This window comes from Heterocephalus glaber, unplaced genomic scaffold (genome assembly GCF_053883595.1).
Source record: "Heterocephalus glaber isolate CG9 unplaced genomic scaffold, H.glaber_assembly_v1.0 deba00000942, whole genome shotgun sequence".
Classification (NCBI taxonomy): Eukaryota; Metazoa; Chordata; class Mammalia; order Rodentia; family Bathyergidae; genus Heterocephalus; species Heterocephalus glaber.
The window spans coordinates 997,801-1,019,074 of record NW_028258174.1 but is presented as its reverse complement, the minus strand read 5'-3'; the positions used below and the strand labels follow the sequence as shown (position 1 = coordinate 1,019,074).

At 37.8% G+C, this 21,274-nt stretch overlaps 1 protein-coding gene and 1 pseudogene across 2 annotated transcripts in view; one reads left to right on the top strand and one right to left on the bottom strand.

Moving 5' to 3' along the window:
* Crybg1 (crystallin beta-gamma domain containing 1) overlaps nt 1–21,274 on the bottom strand; it is a 244,754-nt gene that overhangs the window by 183,034 nt on the left and 40,446 nt on the right. The window lies entirely within an intron of this gene.
* LOC101699378 (uncharacterized) lies at nt 13,262–13,917 on the top strand (annotated as a pseudogene).

Sequence of the window (21,274 nt, the reverse complement as noted above, 5' to 3'; positions counted from 1 at the left end):
ATAAAGTCTTTGTAAATAGGGAAGGGTGGAGGGGGTGAAGGGAGGGCTAGGAATGGGGAAAAAATAAGAACCAAGATGCATTATGTAAAGGTACAATTCCCAATGAGAAAGGTAATTGTGCTGTATACCTACAATGTACCAATAAAAGAGTTTAATACAAAAAAAAACTTCATTCCAAGATTTCCTGACTTATTGGTTTGTGTTGAGAAGTCCGCTGTGATTCTGATTCCCCAGCCATTTTATGTGTTGAGATAGAGTCTCAATAAATTGCCCAGCTTGGCCTCAAACCCACAATCCTCCTGCCTCAGCCTCCTGAGCAGATTACAGGCACATAGCCACTGCATTGGCATAAGCATTATTTTATTGAATAAATCAGACATTATCTAGATTTCTAAAGAAGCAATTCATTAACCTCAATTTTCATTTTAATATCAAGTCAATTAAAACAATATTAGCACAGACCTCTTAGAAATGTATATCTGCTGAAATGCTATGATATCATTTTATGATTTTAATTCCTTTTTCATGTATATGTTTAACACAGTGCAGTACAACAGGAAGATCAGTCATAAGGAGGCACGGAATCTAGCACTCACCTATAGTCTTCCAAGGCATCTCATCTTGCAGGAGGTCATCTCCCTACTCCAGTTTTCAGATCACAGAATGGTGATATCATCACCATTCCTGCAACCCTCTTAGCTTATGAAAAGTGCCAGGTAGAGAGACTCGTTGAAATGTGAGTATGAGTCCTCTTCTGTTGGGACTTCTATATACCCTTGAACAAATTAAATTCTTGCATTTCAGCTGGATTCTGTAACTCTAAAGTCCTTCCCACAAATTCTTTCCACACTTGACATTCTATCCCGAGTTCCCATGGTCAAACTTCTACCATCTCTCTAAATTTCTGATTTACTTTTTTTGTATGTCTGGAGAGTGAACCCAAGGCCTTGGGCATGCTAGGCAAGTGCTCTGCCACTAAGCTACACATTATTTTTAGGCCAATATTTCTGACCCATCTTACATCACCTAAAGTTTCTGTTCTCTATAATTTTATGCACATAATCTTCTTCATTAGAATATCCATCACTCCATAAAAGTGTTTTTCAAGCAGTACTGAAGTCATGAGTTTTCATCATACTGGTTTGACCACTACTTAAAAAAAACTGAACAGAAAACAATGGAGCACATCATACTTGGTAAGGTTAAGAATTGTTCATTTAAAAAAAAACTATTTCAGGTTTGGGTGTGGATATGTATATCTTACTAGGCCATAATGTTAAGGTGAATTTATTACTCTTGGTAACAATGAAAAACTGGAAAGCAGTACTATATACTGCAGAGCAAATCCAATCATGTCAGCTCCTTGATTTGAATGGTTTGATGATGTCCCACTGCTAGGCACAAAATCCACTTTTACATGTGCTTAGAGACCTTGCAAAGTCCTACTCTCCTCTCAGAACTACTTTATTCCATGTGACCCCTTGCTTTCTATGTCCCAGCCACAATGGAAGCTTTTTAATTTCTCCATCAGTGAATGTACTTTGGATAAGAACTTACTGCATGACAGATAAGGTTCTAGGTGTGTGAAACAGCCTTGGGAATGAGACAGATCAGTTTTTTGCCTGCAGAGAGCTTGCATCCCAGACTTGAGTGCAGCATACTACCTTCAACTGGTGGGTGCACTCTTGCCACTGCCCAAACTCTTCACTACACTTTGCTCTCCTCCTGCAGCCCATGCACTGTTGAGGACGGTCACTCCTTTTTCAGGCCACACATCAAGGGCTCAGCTATCAGTTTCTCGGGGTCATCTTACCCAACATGTTCCCACCATTCACTGAATGATCCTGTGTGGGTTTCAAAGATCTGTTAAGACAACAATGATATCACTAATGATAGAAAATGTGACTGAAAAATGCTCAGAATCTAATTTTGTGTTAAAGGGAAATGAGAGGTTAACTCTCTCTAGAGTAGATTACATAACAAATACAAGGCACATATCAAATCCAAAAACATTCACCAGTTCTTACTTAACAGTCATTTGTTACTGTTATGGCTTGCATCTAAATATCCCCCCAAAGCCTCATGTGGTCACCAGTGGGGCTTTTCAGAGGAGGCTAGACCTAGGATGTGTGATGCTGATATTATTGGTGCAATGCTGGGATTCTTGGTGCAATGCTGGGATTATTGGTACAATGCTGGAATTAAAGATGCCCCATCCTGGGAGTGAGTACTACTCCCTTAAGGGTGGGTTATATTCCTGGATGGAATATAAGGGACAGAAAGAGAGCTGCTGCTGTTGCTTTGCTGCTTCATTGTTTTGCTGCCTTCTGCCTGCCCTGCCACTTCATGGACTGTTTTTCCTCTGTAACAACCCTCTGCCATACCACCCTGCCTTGGAGCCAGCCAACTATGGACTGAGACCTCTACAAACTGTGAGCCAAAATAACCTTTTTTTTTTTTTTTTTAAACTTTGTGTGTTGGGTACTTTGTCTCAGCAAAGAGAAAAGTAAGATAGTTACAAATTATTATTTACCCTGCAGATTGAAAAGAATAGGCTCATCATAATTTTAAATTTAACATCTTCTCTTGGCACCTCTTAATTTTAATTTTGTTGTTGTGGTAGTGGTGCACAGGATTAAACCTAGGGCTGTTAGCACACTGGACAACCACTCTACCACTGAGTTATATACCCAATCTGCACCTGTTTTTACCTGAAAATTTAATTCTGACCAATAAGCGATTAGAAGACCTAGGAGCTTAGAGGAGGAAAGGTAATATCTGCTGGACACTGTCTCATCAGAGCACAGTATAAGACCACTGACCAATATCTCAAGTAGCTAACAAGAAAGAGCATCCCCTCAGCCCCACACATTTCCATACAGATGACACTGCTTCCAGCTCTCTGCCTCTTACCCTCTACTTGGAAAATCCTTCTCCTACTTTGTGACTGAGCTCACATCTCCTTTGTGAAACTTTTGACTTTCCCCTAAAGAACTGGTCACCCTCCTCTGTCCTCATAAACATGGTGAGTTTATGGCATTAAAGACAGTATCCATCTGTTTTACAAGCAAGGTCATGTAGGCAAGAATTTTATCATATTCATTTTTCTATTTCTACTTCTGGTTCTTTGTATAATGTCTGGCACTAACTAGAATTTATTCTGTGCTTTATAAACACTTATTAACTATTTACAAAGCCTACTGGTAAAGGGCTCTGGTTAGTCATTCAGTTTCTTATACCACCAAGATAAATCTTTCCATGACTATCTAAAATATTGTACCCACTCTTGTAGCCAAGCTCCTTTTGTTGACTTATTTCTATTCCTATCCTTCTAGAATATTTTTTTCTATACATTGGTAGGAAACAGTAAGTAAAATGGATAAAATGCTAGCACAATTACACTAATATAGCAAATGAAGAAAAAACACATTGTGTCAAGTAAGATCTGACAGTTTCTGTTATTATATGTATAGGTGACATAGTTAATTAATATTGTACTTTTCCTGTAGTACTGAGAATTAAAACAGGGCCTTCACACCGTGCTACATCCCCAGCTAATTTTTAGCTTTTTTTTTTTTTTTAATTTTCAGACAAAGTCTCACTAAGTTGCTAAATTTCCTAGCCAGGGCTCAAACTTACAATTCTCCTGCCTCAGTCTCCCAGAGTGCTGGGATTACAGGTGTGCACCACCATGCCTGATTTTAATATTTTATCTTAAAGGACAGGTGTGGATAATCTAGACAGATTTATCACACAGCAAGTTTCTTTCCAAATCAAAAGAAAATACTGAAAGTTGACCTTTCTAGGTCCAGATGGTCCTTACATTTTTAAATATCATTAATCCAAAAAGCTGTTCAAATGGATGCTCTCACCAAGTTCAAAACTGCCTAAGAGAGTCATGAACTTAACTTTTCAAGTTTTGTTATTTAATGATGAGGTGCAACAAGGGCACCAAATAAATTATACAGTAATAGTGTTTTTGGCCTAGAAAGTTAGAAATAAAAAGTAAAGCATAAGACAAATGATAACATATATTGACACAGTGAAATTCCTCTTAAACCAGTGAAAAAAATGACTACAATGGTTGACCTATTGACTTATGCCAGGCTTCTCTGCATACAAAATTATCAAAGTGCTGACCAAAAGCTTTTTCTAGGTAAAGAAATTTTGACAGGAAGTGGTTAGGTGACTCATGAGGCTTCTTCAGTTATTTTTTAAATGCCAATATCAAAGGTGGAATTTTATTAGACATTTTCATTAGACATTTATATATATATATATATATATATATATATATATATATATATTTCAAAATTTTTACTCTGAAAACTAAACTGGTTCTCTGAGCAAAATTCTTCACTGAGCTTCAATGGAAAGGTAAACTATAATTCTTCTTTTTTTCCCCCCTTGTTCCAGAGATTGAACTCAGGATCTTGCATTTGCCAGGCAGGCGCGGTGCCTCTGAGCTACATCCCCAGCCTTTGTAATTCTTAATAGTACCAACCTCTTAAAAGCACTAACAGGGCAGGGATTTAGCTCAGTGGCACCGCACCTGCCTGACATGCGCAAGGTCCTGAGTTCAATCCCAGGTACCAAAATTAAATTAAATTAAAAAATAAAAAGCACTAACAGCACATATCACTAGAGGAATAACTCAACAAATCTTAATGAGAAACTTGCCATGTACCACATGTCCTACTAGATACTAAGGATAAAAAGGTAGTGATTGCCTCTAAGGAGCTTATTCTTCAAAATTTCCTAGAGAGGGCCAGGGATTTAGCTCAGTGGTGCCATGCCTGCCTCACAAGTGCAAGATCCTGAGTTTGATCCCCAGTAAGGGGGGGCGGTGGTAGGAAGACTAAATATCAAAATTTCCTAGAGAAAAAAATGGAAAAAAATTGTGTGTCATACTCAGTGAGACTAAGTATTCCATACATATTGGCAGACTACATATGCCTCTCATAAAGATACCAAGTGTTAGAGAATGAAAGGCCATACAAACTTGATAAGAGAAATAATCAACATCCAAAGGTTCCACTGACACAGAGACAGAGACACAACAGCTCAAATTACTACATTTATACTAACAAGGGTTAAAACAGGATTTCCGGTAATCATACAAGAGTAGCTGACAATTACACTTAATCTCTAGGTAATCCTTTGTTAGAAATATTCCAAATGCAGGATTACCACTCAATGTTCATGGAGTTAGTAGTGATATGCTCTGCTGATTTCACAGAGGCAGATACAGCAGTAGCCTTCCACTGACCTTGAATCTTCTCAGCCTGAGCATAATGCTGAACAGTGTTCCTGGACCCCACCTTCTCCTTTAATCAGAATCAAGAGGCTTAAAGCTGAGGACCATAGAAAGATTATGTTAAAGCACTGAACTGAATCAAGCTCATTAAAAGTGCCCAACCCTTAAATTCTTACTTTAGGTTTGTCTTATCTGAGGCAACTTCTGAAACAATGATTCTAAATTCTCTGTGTGTATAGTTACACTCCTATAAAAACAAAATGGTTTCATTGGGCAAGGTGGCACACACCTGTAATCACAGCTACTCAGGAGCCTGAGGCAGGAGGAGCACAAGTTTGAGATCCTGTCTTAAGGGTTAGGGATGTAGCTCAGCACTCTCTAAACTCAATCCTCAGTACTAGGCGTGGGGGGGGGGGGCAGGAGGAAGGAGGAGGAAGGAGGAGGAAGGAGGAGGAAGGAGGAGGAAGGAGGAGGAAGGAGGAGGAAGGAGGAGGAAGGAGGAGGAAGGAGAGGGAAGGAGAGGGAAGGAGAGGGGAGGGGAGGGGAGGGGAGGGGAGGGGAGGGGAGGGGAGGGGAGGGGAGGGGAGGGGAGGGGAGGGGAGGGAGATTTATTTCAATTATAGAGGATAAATTCCAGAGACTTAATGCATAGCATGGTGACTATAATTAGTCCTACTATATTGTATAGTTTTCTGAGTAGACCTTAAATGTCTCACAAGGAAAAAAAGTTAACCACACAAAGGGACAGATACATTAATCAGCTTGCTTGTGACAATCACTTCATGACGTATACATGTATCAAAACACCATGTTGCAAAAAACCCCACCATGTTGCACACTGTGGCAATTAGGGTGACATCTCAACCTGATTGGCTTTGGGATCTGCCCAGGGGATTGGTGGAGCACACTTCTAGGTATGTCTGGGCTGGCCCTAGAGGCATGGCCCAGGGGTTGTGTCCGGTTCTTGCCCTTTTTCTGTCTGGCGCTGTTCCCTGCTTTATTCTTGGCTACTATGAACTAAGCAGCTTTGCTCCATAGCGCCCTTCCACCACAATGATGTATCTTCCTTGGAGCTAGCTGATCATGGGCTGAATTCCCCCAAATTGTAACCTAAATTAAACCTTTCCAAGGGCCAGGGATGTAGCTCAGAGGTACTGCACCTTCCTCGCAAGTGCAAGGTCCTGAGTTCGATGCCTGGTACCAAAAAATATTTTTAACTAATTAAACCTTTCCTCCTTTACATTGTGAGTGTTGGGTCTCATGCCCACCAAAGGCAAAGCTGAGTAATACACCTAGCTTAACTATATACAATTTTCATTTGTCAATTATACTTCAACAAAACTAAAGGAAAGAAAAAAATCTGTTTAAAATATGGCTCTTAAATACTATTACCTCATATAATACCACAGTAACTTTAGTTTGGATGTTTTTACATACTATGATATAACCAATCAATAATGTCAATGTTCCAATAATAGGAGTTGCCTTGAGGTCTTGTTTTTCTTGTCAAACAGGCTGTCAGTAAGTCCACAGACTGCTCATTTGGTCAAGAGACAATACCATTAAACTTGACCTTTCTACCTACATATGCTAAGAGCAGCATGCCTAAGATTTCAGGTGGTGGTTTTTCTGTCTCTGGTGCTAAAGTTTTTAAAAAGGATAAATGGGTCCTTCCTGAAACGCTATAAATGAAATTACATTATTTCAGCAAAAGTTGCAGAATTCTCTGCTGGAAGCTGGTATACACATAGATGATAACATATACGTAGATGAAAATGCTACAATTATTTGATGTTTACATTTGAAAGGATTGTGATATGTTTGCTATCTGCTGAGTTTATGAGTTCATTCCGTACTCACATCGAAACAGGGGTCAAAATTCTGTTTGAAAGGATGCTGGGAGGTTGATGTATGAAACCCTTTCACTATAAGCACAAGAAACGTAAGATAAAATTTAGTAAATTAAATTCCATCTGAACTTTGTATGAAAGAAAAACAAAATGTTCCAGCATGAGAAATAAAGAACTCAAAGACAAAGCTTATACACTGTGCATACTTACACACAATAAGAGTATACGTTGGCACCTTGGTAGCCTAGCAGGGTAATAGATCCAGAAATCAAGTATCTAGGAACCAAATTTTAATGCCAATGAGGAGATCAGAGACATAGATTTGAGATCACACAGGACAGAGAGCTGGAAATAAAACCCTACCATAAGGCAAGGTCCATGGGAAGATAACCTTTTCCACAAAAGTAAGAGTAGAAATACTTCCCAAAGGCCCAATACAGCAGTGATAAGGAAAGCTTTCCATTTACTCATGGCTCAGGTTAGGGAGAAAGGTCTCCCATCACAAGCCAGCTTCAGATCCCAAATTCATACAGAAATGGTATCTAAATTTATAGTACCTTTGTAATGCACTGATCACAAGCTGAGAAATATAAAAACTGGTCTCAAATAGATGAGACTCTACAGGGATGGTAAAATCACCACTTAAAGGAAAAAATTCCCTTATCTTTGAAAATCTATCATCTTCTTTCTACATTATTCATGGGTCCAAGGAGAAACTGTAATTGAAATTGTAAAAGAGAAGTGAACAACAATGAAATACTATAAGACAAAATTAAAGGTATGCAGCTAAAATAGTAATTAAAAGACTTTAGAGCCTTACATACAAATATATATCTTATGTATATTTACACATACAAAAATGGAAGACTAAAAATTAATGAACTAACAAGTATTCACTCAGAAAGCTAGAAAAAGAGCTTACGCTCAAATGATAAGGAAGGAAATGCAAAATGAAGACCAGAAATTAATGAAACAGAAAATAAAGCCAGGGTTGGTGGCACATGCCTATAATCCCAGTTATTCGGGAGAGGGAGGCAAGAAGATTCCATGTTCAAGGCTAGCCCTGGCAACTTAGAGAGACCCTGTCTCAAAATAGAAAAAATTAAAAATTAAAATGGCTGGGGATGTAGCTCAGTGTTAGAGAGCCTGCCTGAGCTCAATGCTCAATAACACACACAGACACATAGACACACACACACACACACACACACACACAAGAAAACTAAAAACATTAGTAATAAAGATGTAACCCTAACTATAAAAATAGTTTCTAAACCATAAAAATATTATGCCAATACATCTGAAAATTTAAAGAGGATAGAAACTTCAAAAATATATAAATTACAAAAATCGACAAGACAGAACAGACACAAATCTGAATGACTTAAGGAAACTGAAACACTTCTAAAAACTGTTTGGTATGCTGTGAATAATAAATCACCTTTCTCTTATCCACGGAATCTTGTTATGTACTTTTGGTCTCTGGAGTTACCACAAGACAAATGCTTTGCTTTTGTCTATCTTGGAATCTTGTTACTTTTATAATTTTACATAAGGCTGGAGTCCTTCCATGATATAGGACAGTGGTGGCAAACCTATGGCACATGTGCCACAGCTGGCATACAGAGCCCTCTATGCTGGCACATGAGCCAAGTCACCCCAGCAGGTAGTGTTGGAAATTCAGGTTTCATTGCAGTGTTGGCAGTTTGCGACAAGTAAGTGGGCTTTGAGTTGCAATTTTGGCACTCAGTCTCTTAAAAGGTTTGCCATCACTGACATAGGGTATCTTCAAAAAGTATATGGGCCAGGGATTTAGCTCAGTGGTACAATGAAATGTTAGTAAATGAAATGTTAGTAAAATGTCAGTGAAATATTTGTAAAGGTCTCTTTTTCTGCCTCTGGTTTTTTTTAGGCGGGGGGGGGGGGAGCTGTTTTGTTTATTTTTTGCAACAGTGTCTCACTATGTAGCCCAGGCTGGCCTCGCATTCATGTGGTCCTCCTGCCTCAGCCTCTTGTGCTGGGGTTACAAGTGTGCACCATGACTGGCCCTAGTAATAGTCTCTTTAAAGCCAAAACTAAGCAATGAGGCCTTCTGTTAACACATCCATTTACTACTGAGATGGAGTTTATAGCCAGTCCAAAGAACAAATCAAATACAGTATAAGGATGAGAATAAAAGAAATAAAACTGCCATTATTCACAGTTTAAATGATTATGAAAATCCAAGATAATCTAAAAACTATGAAAAAAAATAAGAAAAACCAAGTGTAGTGGCACATACCTGTAATCCCAGCAGTAGGAAAGGTGAGGCAGGAGGATCTCAAGTTCAAGGCCAGCCTGGACTCATAGCAAGTTCAAGACTGACCTAAACTACACAGTGAGTTTGTCTCAAAATACCAGAAATTGTTTTAAAAGGAAAAAAGAAAGAATAAAAGAGGATGTTACATTTAAGATTAATATGTAAAGCCAGGCATGGTAGTATCCAAGCTACTTGGTCCAAGCTACTTGGGAAGGTAAGGCAAGAAGATCACTGAGCCTAGCAATTTGAGAGCAGACTGGGCAACATGGTGAGGTCCCATCTCAAAAAAAATCAGTAGTGTTTCTATACACCAAAAATTATAAAGATAATAAAAAATTTAATTATATTCACAAAAACAAACAAACCTGAAGGTAGCCAGACATGCGAACAACATGATCAAAGTCTTCAAGGCCAAGACCAGTGGAACAGATTAGAAGATGCAGAAACAACACCAGACACACTCAGCCATCTCATCTTTGACAAAGGAGCTAAACACCCTCACTGGAGGAAAGATAGCCTCTTTAATAAATGGTGCTGGAAAAATTGGGTTTCAACTAGCCCAAAATTAAAGCTAGACCTATATCTCTCACCATGCACTAAACTAAAATAGAAATGGATTAAAGATCTAAATATTAAAATAGAAATGCTGAACCGGCTGGAACAGAGGTTAGGTAGAACCCTTGAAGACACTGGGGTAGAAAAAGATTCTATGAACAAAACCTCAGTTGCCCATGAACTAGCACAAACAATCAACAAGTGGGATCTCTTCTTAGTAAAAAGCTTCTGCACAGCAAGAGAAACCACCAGCAGTGTGAAGAGACAACCCACAATGTGGGAAAAAATCTTCACCTGCTTTTCCTCAGACAAAGGTCTACTATCTCAAATCTATAAAGAACTTTAAAAAATCAGACCTCCCAAATTTAAAGACCCAATCCAGAAAGGGGCATCGGAAATGAACAGACATTTCTCACACAAAGTAGACATGGCAAATAAACATATGAAAAAATGTTCAACATCACTGGTCATTCGAGAGATGCAAATGAAAACAACACTGAGATTCCACCTCAATCCAGAAAGAATGGCTGCTATCATGAAATCAACCAATAACAAATGCTGGTGGGGCTATGGGGAAAGAGGAACCCTGCTCCACTGCTGGTGGGAGTATAGACTGGTGCAACCACTGTGGAAATCCATATGGAGATACCTCAAAGAACTAGGACTGGAAGTCCCATTTGACCCCGCTATTCCCCTGCTGGGGATCTTCCCCAAAGAATTAAAAGAATCATACCACAGTGATATATGTGCACCCATGTTCATAGTAGCACAATTTGTAATAGCCAAAACTTGGAAACAGCCCAAATGCCCATCAACTGGAGACTGGATAAAGAAAATGTGGTTTTTTTATAAAATGGAGTACTACTCAGCCATAAAAAATGAGAAATTAGAGACATTTATTGCTAAATGGATGCACATTGAGGTGATACTCTTAAGTGAAATAAATAGGACACACATCTGTAAATACCGAAGTTACTCTAGTGTGAGAAACTGAAAGTGTAAATAAGGACTAAAAGGTATAATAGATGTGAAATAGGAAGAAAAGGGGCAAAGGGGAGGGGAAAGTGGGAGGGGGAGGGGAAAGGAAAGAAGGGAATGGAATTAATATGAGAAAATGCAAAAAAAGAAACAAAGTTTTTGTAAATAGGGAGGGCAGGGGAATGGGGAAAATATAAGAACCAAGAGAGATTATGTAAAGGTGCAAATTTCCAATGATGAATGTCATTATATTGTATACCTAAAATGCACCAATAAAAGGATTCAAAAAAAAACATTGTAGAAAGGTATAAAAGAGGCAAGGATAATTCAAGGCCACTGTGTAGTGAACGCACAAGCCAAACATAGCACTAAAAATAGTCACTTAATTTTCTTATATATGTCCCAAACTTAGTAAGTATAAACAAACCAACTATATTCCTACTCAGCCCTTCATAGTGTATCAAAACTACCCTAATTTGCATCTCTACTGAGAGCCTGAACATTTTGTTTGAATGTTTCTTTTACATTTCAATTTCTAATAAACCCTTTCCATGCCTCTTAAAAAAAAAAAGTCTTCAAGGCCAAAACTATATCTTTCAGAAAAGACATAAATAAGGACTGAAATAAAGGGAGAGATATAATTATGAATAAGAATAATCTTCGGGAATTTAGCTCAGTGGTTTCGCCTCCTGCTGTGCAAGCGCAAGGACCCAAGTTCAATCCCCAGTACCAAAAAAAAAAAATCTGGATGGTAAAGATACCAATTCAATTTTTCTGCCCGATTTTTCCATAAATCTACAGCTTTTGTAATAAAAAAAAAAATGCTACTAGATGGCTCGGGGATTTAGCTCAGTGGTTCCACCGCCTGCCTTGCAAGCAGAAGGACCCAAGTTCAATCCCCAGTACCAAAAAAAACCCAAAACAAAACAAAACCAAAAATGCCACTAGAGATTTTCAGCAAGCATCAAGCTGATCCTAAAATTTATATGAACAAAAGACCAAAAATAATGAAGCAATTTTGAGGATGACTAAGAAGAAATCACATAGGAAGATATCAATAAATCTTATGCTAAAACATTTAAACTTCTATATTACAAAAGATAATTAAAAACAACCAAAATGCCACAGGCTGATGGGAACTATTTCTAATACATATAAAAAGCAAAAGGTTAGTATTCAAAATATATAAAGAACTCAATAAGTACAATTCAATAGACAAATGGGCACAGAATAGCCACAATTAATTCACAGAAGACAAAATTCAAATAACTATGCTGCAAATAAGATTTCAAGAGGCTGCAGATGCAGCTTGGTGGCATAGGGCTTGCTTGCCTAGCACGTAGGAGGCCTTGGGTTCAATCCCTAGCACAGACAAAGAAAGAAAGTGAGACAGTGAGAGAGAGAGAGAAAGATTTCAATATTATCGCTAATTAAGAAAATGTAGATCAGGGCCGGGGATTTAGCTCAGTGGTTTTGCCGCCTGCTGCGCAAGCACAAGGACCCGAGTTCGATCCCCAGTAACAACAACAACAACAAAAAATCTCAAAAAAGAAAATGTAGATCAAACTACATTAAAATGCAGACAGGAAAATGATCTATGGAAACATGAGGCATGGTGGCACATACCTGTGGTCTCAGCTAGTTGGAAGGCTGAAGTGGGATGATCACTTGATCCCAGGAAATTGGAGGTTCCTTGGATAACAAAGCAAAAACAAAACCCCAATACATAAGGGCACTAATTAAGGAACTGATATAGATTAAAGGAGATTTGTGACAATCAAATGCTCTACATTATCCTGGACTGGAAAGAAGAATGTTGTAAAAGACATTACTGGTCTATGAACAGAATTAAGGGTGCATGTTACTGCTAATTTCCCTAAATTATCACCGTGCTGAACTAATAGATATCTTTATTCTTACAATATACATGTTGAAATATTTAGAAGGGTGGCATAATATACTCAGTCTGAAGTGATTCAGAAAAATGTTCATACAGATAGAGAATAATAAAGAAAATGAGGCAAAATACTAACAATTACTGAGTCTGGGGAAAGAATATAGAAGAATTTTTTGTACCACTTTTCCAACTTTTCTGGAAGCTTAAAGATATTTACAAGCTCCCCACCCAAAAATAAAACCAAACCCTTTTTAACAACTACCCTCGGATATTATTCTACACCCATCAGATTAGCAAAAACTTAAAAGTTGGTGAGTCACAACAATGGCCACCTGTGGTGAGGAGGGATTGATTTTTCTGCTGGTGTCAGAAGGCCCCACAAGCCTCCTGCAGACTCAGTGGCAGGGGCAGGCACACAGGAAAGAATGCTGGCCCAATCTCCTAGGGAAATCTTGGGGCCTGGGAAAGGAGAGCTCACTCCACAGGTGACAAGTCCCTACCAGCCCTGCCTTCCTCCCGAGTGCGTGAAGCAGCATGAGGTGGGGCCAGCCCAGACCTTAGTCAAGTCACAGACCTCAACCAGTGGTGCTGTGCAGGTCACCCTGAACACCCTCCAGCAGCAGGTCTTCAAGGTCAACATCGACTTTAAGAAAAAGGTGGAAGTGCTACAGAAGACTGAATCTGAAAAAGGGGAAGATGTTTTTCCAATAGCAGGTGAAAAAATAATGTATGCAGACCAAATCCTCAATGACACTACTCTCAAAGAATATAAAATTGACGAGAAATATGGTGGTTACAGTGACCAAACTCAAAGTAGTGACAACACCAATGCCAGTCACCTTGCAGCAATCAAATCCTGATACCACTACCACAGTTAGTTCCTCTACTGGAAAGCTGTAGCTCCCATTTCCACACCTGAGTCTTTCACTGCAACACCAACTACAGCATCTTCTCAACCTGCACCTGCTAATACAACTCAACAAGAGAAACCTGCAGAAAAGCCAGCACAGACACATGTGGCCACCAGCCACTACTCACTGGCTCTACATCAGAAGAATCTTCTCTACTCAATTTTTTCTAATTTAATTTTACTTTTGGTTTTTTTAGAGATAGGGTCTTGCTATGTACTTCAGGCTGGCCTCAAACTTGTGATGATCCTCCTGCCTCAGCCTTCCAAGTACTGAGTACTGGGATTACAAGACTGTACCACCACCCCAGCCTCAGCTGAGCCTTTTTTGAAGATGCAAGAAGTGCACTTGTGACAGGTGAGCTTGTGACAGGTGAGCTTAGGAGAATATGTTAACTGACATCATGTCAATGGGCTATGAATACCAGCAAGTTTTCAACAACCTCAACAGAGCAATGGAGAATCTTTTAATGGGAGTTCCTGGAAATACAGTCTGGCTGTGGTTCACTTTGCTCAAGCAGACAGTACTACAGCTCCTCAGTCTTCAGTAGTGGGTGCAGTTGCAGCCACTAACAACAGCAACGACTACAAGAAAAAGCAAGGCCTGGAGGATAACAGAACCAGCTCAGTTTCAACAGATCAGACAAATTATTCAACAGAATTTTTCTCTGCTTTCTGCATTGCTACCAAAACAAAACAAACAAACAAAAATGTGAAGAGTAAAAAAAAAAAAATGTGAAGAGTAATTGAAGAATTACAGCAGCAAGTTGGCCAAGACCAGGAGCATTTTTAAGATGTTAAATGAAGCAGTTCAAGGAGTCGGTGGTCAGGAAGGGAGAGCTAGAAGTGGTCAAATAAACAGTATTCAAGTCATACCTCAGGAAAAGGAGGTACAGTAAAAAGCATCTGGATTTCCTTAAGGACTTGGGATACAAGTGTATTTTGTTCAATTTATGGGCTTATTATATCTTTAAGACACTTAGGATTTTTTTGAGTTTCCTGAAAGGCAAAAGGACAGTGTAACCTTGGGTAAGTTTGTGTCCTGAAGCTACAGTTTTTCTTAAAAGTACAATTTTAAAATTATAATTTTCCTTGTTTCTTTTCTACCTATCTTTACTTTTACTTCAGGAGCAACCTTAAAATGTATCTGTAATCATTTTCTTATTTATGAAAAGGACATAACAGTAATTGTAAATCTGTTAAATATTTTGGCACATAAATTGTATATTGAAAAATATTTTTTAAAGAAAAGACATGGATGTGTGCTAGCACTCTATGGGAATATTGAGGCGTTCCAAAACGTCAGAGCCTTTATTTAAAATACTCTTAAAACTATATCATAAGTAGTAACTGTGAATAGCTGGGGCAAGAACAATTCAAATCAGGTGCTGATACAGCCACATATTGAGCTATACTTTAGGTTCTAGGAGGATCTCAAGAACTTCTGCAATTTTCTCTTGAAGTCTAAATGTCTCAGGAAGAACATTTTAAAATGTTAAAATCACTTCCTGCTGTGTACATTTAGCACACTATAGTTATAACCTCCCTAAGGCAGTGTACCACTGAGATATTCTTTTTTTCCTTTGAAAGATTAAGCCTGTTAGATTTTTAAATACTTGTTTTTAAATTTATCATCCATACACAGAAATTACATGCTTCACTTAACCCTAAAGCACTATTATGAAACAAATGTAACTTGCTTGTTCAGAAACTACTTTACTTTCAAAAACAAGCTTATATTTTAGGAACAACTTTAAAAATCACTGTATTTCTCTTGTGCTACAGAAGGTCCTTAACAATACTAGGAATAAAAATTAAGGGATCTTTATGTCAAATTTTCCTAGAACTCAGCCTCTAAAATAATTTCTTAATAATAATTTTAAGATAACCTTATAAGAACAGAAGGCAATGTTAGAGACATGAAAGAAAAAAATGTTTTACAAGAAATTCTGAATTCTTTGTGATAAATGGACATGATAGAAAATATACATATTGAGGCGGGGGGGGTGCAGCTCAGTGGTAGAGCACTAGGTTTGATTTCCAGCACTATGTATAAATAAGAAAAAGAAAAGAAAGAAAATACAGATATTAAGTAAATATTTAACAAGTCACAGAATACCCATGAAAGTAAAACACTACTGTATATGTAAGAAAGGTAGAAAAAAATGAAAAACATGTTCCTTCAAAACCTTTGGGAAACGGTAAACAGGATAAAGAAGAATAAAGGATCCCAGAGAAGCTTATTAACAAGCTGTATTCAGAGATGCCAAGAATCTGGGGGTGGGGGGCCCCTGAACCAAATGTACCTAAGGCTTTGTCGCCTGGGTAAACTTTATGTGTATGGATTAGAAGTGTGGTGATTCTGGGAAGTTCTGAAACCCAAAATTGGCCATATACCCTTTCCTATTTTGGAGAACAGAGCTACTGAACTATATAGTCAAATATTCTAAAGGCAAGAAAAGATGAAAAGGAAGAGGAGAAGTAGAGTAAAGACATATTATATGGCTTTATGAACCCACAAATGAAATAGGCAACAAACAAGTAATCATAATCTTTAGAACAGAAAGCAATGATTTTCATCAAAACAGTTCACCCAGATAAGGACTGGGCACCATCCCATCCCTGCCCAAGCAGGGCTTCAGACACTGGAGGTGGCCTCTGTGCTGTCAGCTCAGGGAAGAGGGGAGCACTGTAGTACAGGAGGAATACTTAGGAGCTCAGGACAGCCTCAGTCTGCTCACCGGTATGTTAGTGTTAACAACCCTCTAAAAACAGTAAGGCTGCATAGGTCCATATTGGTCCATACAAGCTGCCCTGGTTCTGAGGGCTTCAGGGAGTGCTTTGGGGTTCTCCCCAGACCCCCTGAAGCACTGTTTCAGGTCTTCTGTGCTCCTTCGCCGACAGCTAAGGAGCGGACCTACTGTCTACAACTTAGAAATCATCAGCATATTCCAGGGCTAAAAACCTGTGAATAAACAAGATTCCAGTTGACATTCTGTTGTTTTGAAATCCAAAAATTATAGACTCAGTTTAAACAAAAATTCAACCATTAAATTATTAAAAACAATACAGAAGTACCAGGAGATAACATAATTAAACTAAATGATAAAGAAATGAGGGAAAATTCTACTGTCTGCTAACATTCAGACTGTAAAAGATTGGGCTGGGGATTTAGCTCAGTGGTTCCACTGCCTGCCTCGTAAGCGCAAGGTCCCGAGTTCGATCCCCAATACCAAAAAAAAGAGATTGTAAAATATTGACAATTGCAATACTTACTTATTTATATAAATACTATAAATTTAGGCTTTAGCTAGTCAGAATTTTCAGGGCTAGAATTATTCTGCATAACTTCTTTTTAAAATAGGTCTTTTAGGGGCCTAGGATTTAGCTCAGTGGTTTTGCCACCTGCTGCACAAACACAAGGACCTCAGTTCAATCCCCGGTACCGAAAAAAAAAAAAAAAATAGGTCTTTTAAAAACAGATTTTTGGGCCAGGGATTTAGCTCAGTGGTTCCATCGCCTGCCTCACAAGTGCAAGGTCCAGAGTTTGATCCCTGGTACCAAAAAATAAATAAATAAAATTAAGACAGTTTTTTTTTTTTGCTCTGTTAAGTACTGATATTTTACACTATATTTTAAAAGAAAACTTCAAGAGCTCTATAAAATTTACTTGCCTTCTCACAAAGGGTAACTTAGCCTTTTTTTCCAATAATTCAGGATAATTACGAATGTGAGACACAATTCTCTTCAGTTAAGATAATGAACAAAGGTGAAATTGTAGAAATAAAAACATGTTACAAATAGTTTGAAAATCCCAGGTCACGTATAATAGTACCAATAAGATCATACATAATACTGTCAAGATTTTCTTTCTTTTTCATATAAAGTACCACCACTGACTTTTCTAAGAATCCATGTAAGAATCCTAAGAGTGATGAAACTGTTTATTCTAGTATTCCACTCATTAAATGCACAATATAAATATCTATGTGTTACATTCATTTTGCATAGCCAGAGAGACTTAAGGTATCATTCAAATAAACCCTTTATGCTGAAAGGAAAAGAGACATTTCTGTTGAGCAAAAAACCCAAAACAAAAACTTCACATTGCTTCAGTTCTCTTATGCTAGATAGGGTGCTTAATATTGCTAGAAATAAAAATTAATAACCAAAACTTCTGACCTTTGCACTACAGTTTCATTGCCATAATCTTCTAACCCTTATCTTCCTATTTTATGGAGAAAATTAATCTTCCATGAATGAATTTTGCTTCACTCAATTTTCAAAATTCCATGACCAATGAAAAGGCTGGGAGTATACCTCAGTGACAGAGCACCTGCCTACCATGCACAAAGGTCTGGTTCAATCCACAGCCCCCCTAATCATGATCGTACTCCTTGCATGTGGTCTCCTGTGCTCTTTCTTTCCTATGTCCTACCCTCCCCTCTTACTACTCTCCTCTCCCCTCCTGATTCTCAGTTGCCTCCTCCCAGCCTCCCTACGTCCTTCCTCTTCACTCATTTGCCTTGTTTCAGTCCTGACGAAATGAGAAATTAGACAATGAAAGATATGAAAAGTGAGTGTGTATTCCCATTTTCATGGTGCTGCCTTTTTCAAAAGGGTAGGTAGTTTTTCTCTTTTGCTAATTAGTGTTCATGGGGCTGGGGCTGGGGCAAGAAGAAGGCCTGAGGTACAAGAGAAATACTGTACATCAAACAAACAAACAAATGGCTGGGGAGTTAATGCTGAGTTTATTCCAGTTCCTCAACCTTTCCCATTCCCCATCACAGCTCCTACAGCCAGCCAAACAGGTCTGCCTGGTCCAAATCTCATCCCATCAAAAGTCTTCCTGTGGGTAGTAAGGTGGTTACCAGCAACTAACATGAACTTACCTGTGCTTCACTGGAAGGTGAGCTCCCTTACTTCCCCCCAGGAAACACACATACCACTAACAATATGCTTCTGGAAGCAGCCTTTGTGGTCTAACAAACGGGAGTGCCTCGAATGCTAGGCATTTGGAATATAAGACTGGAGCCTGGTGTTCTGGCAAAGCTGAGGGAAACTCCACCCTTGGCTTCAGGATAGTTTATATCAGTCACCAAAGCCCTTGCGTGTATATATCTTCTGAGCTCAGGGATGGCCAGGCTACCCTTACTCTCCCTTCACTCCCTGTGGCCAAAAATCACTTGGCAAATGGCAGTCATTTTAAGATGATCATGATATGTAGTTCAAAAATGGAATATTGTGTGTATATAATACCTGTAAATCAATAATTTTTTTAAAAAGACAGATGGTCCATTTTCTGAAGTGGGCAAAATATTTGAACAAGGCACTTCACAAAAAATGATCTCAAATGGCCAATAAGCTATGAAAAGATGCCCCAAATCATTAATCATTAGAGAAATATAAATTAAAACCACTATGAGCCAGGCAAGGTGGCACATGCCTATACTTCCAGCACTCTGAGAGGCTGAAGCAGGAGAATTCCAAGTTCAAGTCCAGCCTGAGCAACTCAATGATTTAGAGAGACTTTGTCTCAAAATAAAAAAACTAAAAAAGGGTTGGTGATGTAGCTCAGTGTGGAGCCCCTAGGATCAATCCTCAGTACGCAACAAACAAAATCTCCACTATGAACCACGAGGGCACACCAGAATAAATAAATTAAAAGGACTGACAAGCAACAGGAACTTTTCATATTCCTGGTGAGAGTGTAAACTGAATCACTTTGGAAAACAGTTTGGAAGTATCTACTAAATTAAGCATATGTTTACCATGTGTTTCAACAGTTCAAATTCTGGGTATATTATGTTCACCAAAAGACATAAGACTATTCACAGGACCCTTATTTAATAGCGAACAACTGGAATCAACTCAAGCATTTAATAATGACAATGCATAAGATAAATTATAATACAATTGTACAATGGAATAGTACATAGCAATAACTATTGCTCTACAAAATGTGAATGACTCACAGACATCATATTGAGTGGAAAAAGCTAGACATGCTATATGATTCCAGTGATAGAAAAATTTTAAAAGTAAATTTAATATATGGCCAGTAGATGTCAAAATAATTATTTTCATGACTGAGGAGGTACAAAAGAAAACCTTCTGAGGTGATGGCAATGTTCTTTTATTGTAATATGATTTGTGGATATATAGACATATATGTCTCTCAAGCTGTATGCTTCTATTTTTGAATTTTTCTCTGTGTAAGTCACACCACGGAAAGTAATGAATGGGAAAGGAACAGAAAGAAAAGGAGGAGACAGGAAAAGGAGAGAAGGAAGGAAAAGATCAAATTTATTATACTGCATCACTGCCTTAGGTGATGTGGTTTAAGGAAGCACCAAAAACCTATGGCAACTTCCTTAATATTTTCTGGTTCACTGCCATGTCCTCAAAACCCAGTACTTTCAAACAATACAATATTTGTTCTTTGGTATGTCTGATCACTGTTTTCTTTAAAGGTCCATCTAACAAATGATTCATCTTAATGCTATTTGTCCTTGAGCAATAACAGGCTTTATGGGTAAAATCAAACTGTTTACCCCTATACCTAGAGATTATTTCTAATTAAAATCAGTTATAAGCATAAGAAAATAATAATTGCTCAACAAGTTTACTCAAAAATATATCACCTACCAAAAGAATAGACACTTAAATTATTTTGATAGCTATTATGAAATAAAGTCAGTATTTAATATGAAGAACTTAAATTATAGTAGCTTTAAAAGAGCCAAACATCAACCACCTGCCTGGAAAGTGCAAGGTCCTGAGTTTAATGCCCGATACCAAAAACTAAAAAAATTTTAAAAAGCCAAATCTCACAATCCAATAGAAACATAATTCTCATTACAGGAGTCAACTGGACTACAACAAATGTAAAACAAAAAAATTTTTTTTCATAAAAAGAACTACCCTAAAATAATCATCTCTCTCACACACAAACACATCCAGTTAATATATGCTATATAAATTACTTCAAATTCCTGTTCAAGAAGGAAAACACACTTCATGCGTGAGACAGAGGTAATTACCATTGCAAAGATTTTTTTTAAAAAAGAGAGGTCTTTGTTTTACAAGAATGCCTTGAACTTTGAAGCAACTTATTTGTTTATTTCACAGTGTATTTTTGAAAGAATAATCTTGACAAAATTTAAGATACTATTCTGGCTGGTACAAAATTTTAAATTGGACATAAAGAATTGAATTTTGCAAAAGAGAGTAGTTTCTTCACCATTTTAAGAAAAAAAAAATGTACTGAAATAATAATGACCTCCGAGTAAGACCAAATCATAGGTTCCCATTTTAATTTTACCCCCGAGGTCTTACAAACAAATAAGAAAACACAAACATATCAATCTTAAGATGGACAAAGGACATTTCATAAAAGAGGAAATACAAATAGCCAAAAAGCATACAAAACAATAGTGAATTCCCTATCAATCAAATAAATACAAATCACAAAAAGCAATTTTTAACCTAAAAAGTGGAAAAGTTACAGAGGACAGTAAGAAAAAAGATT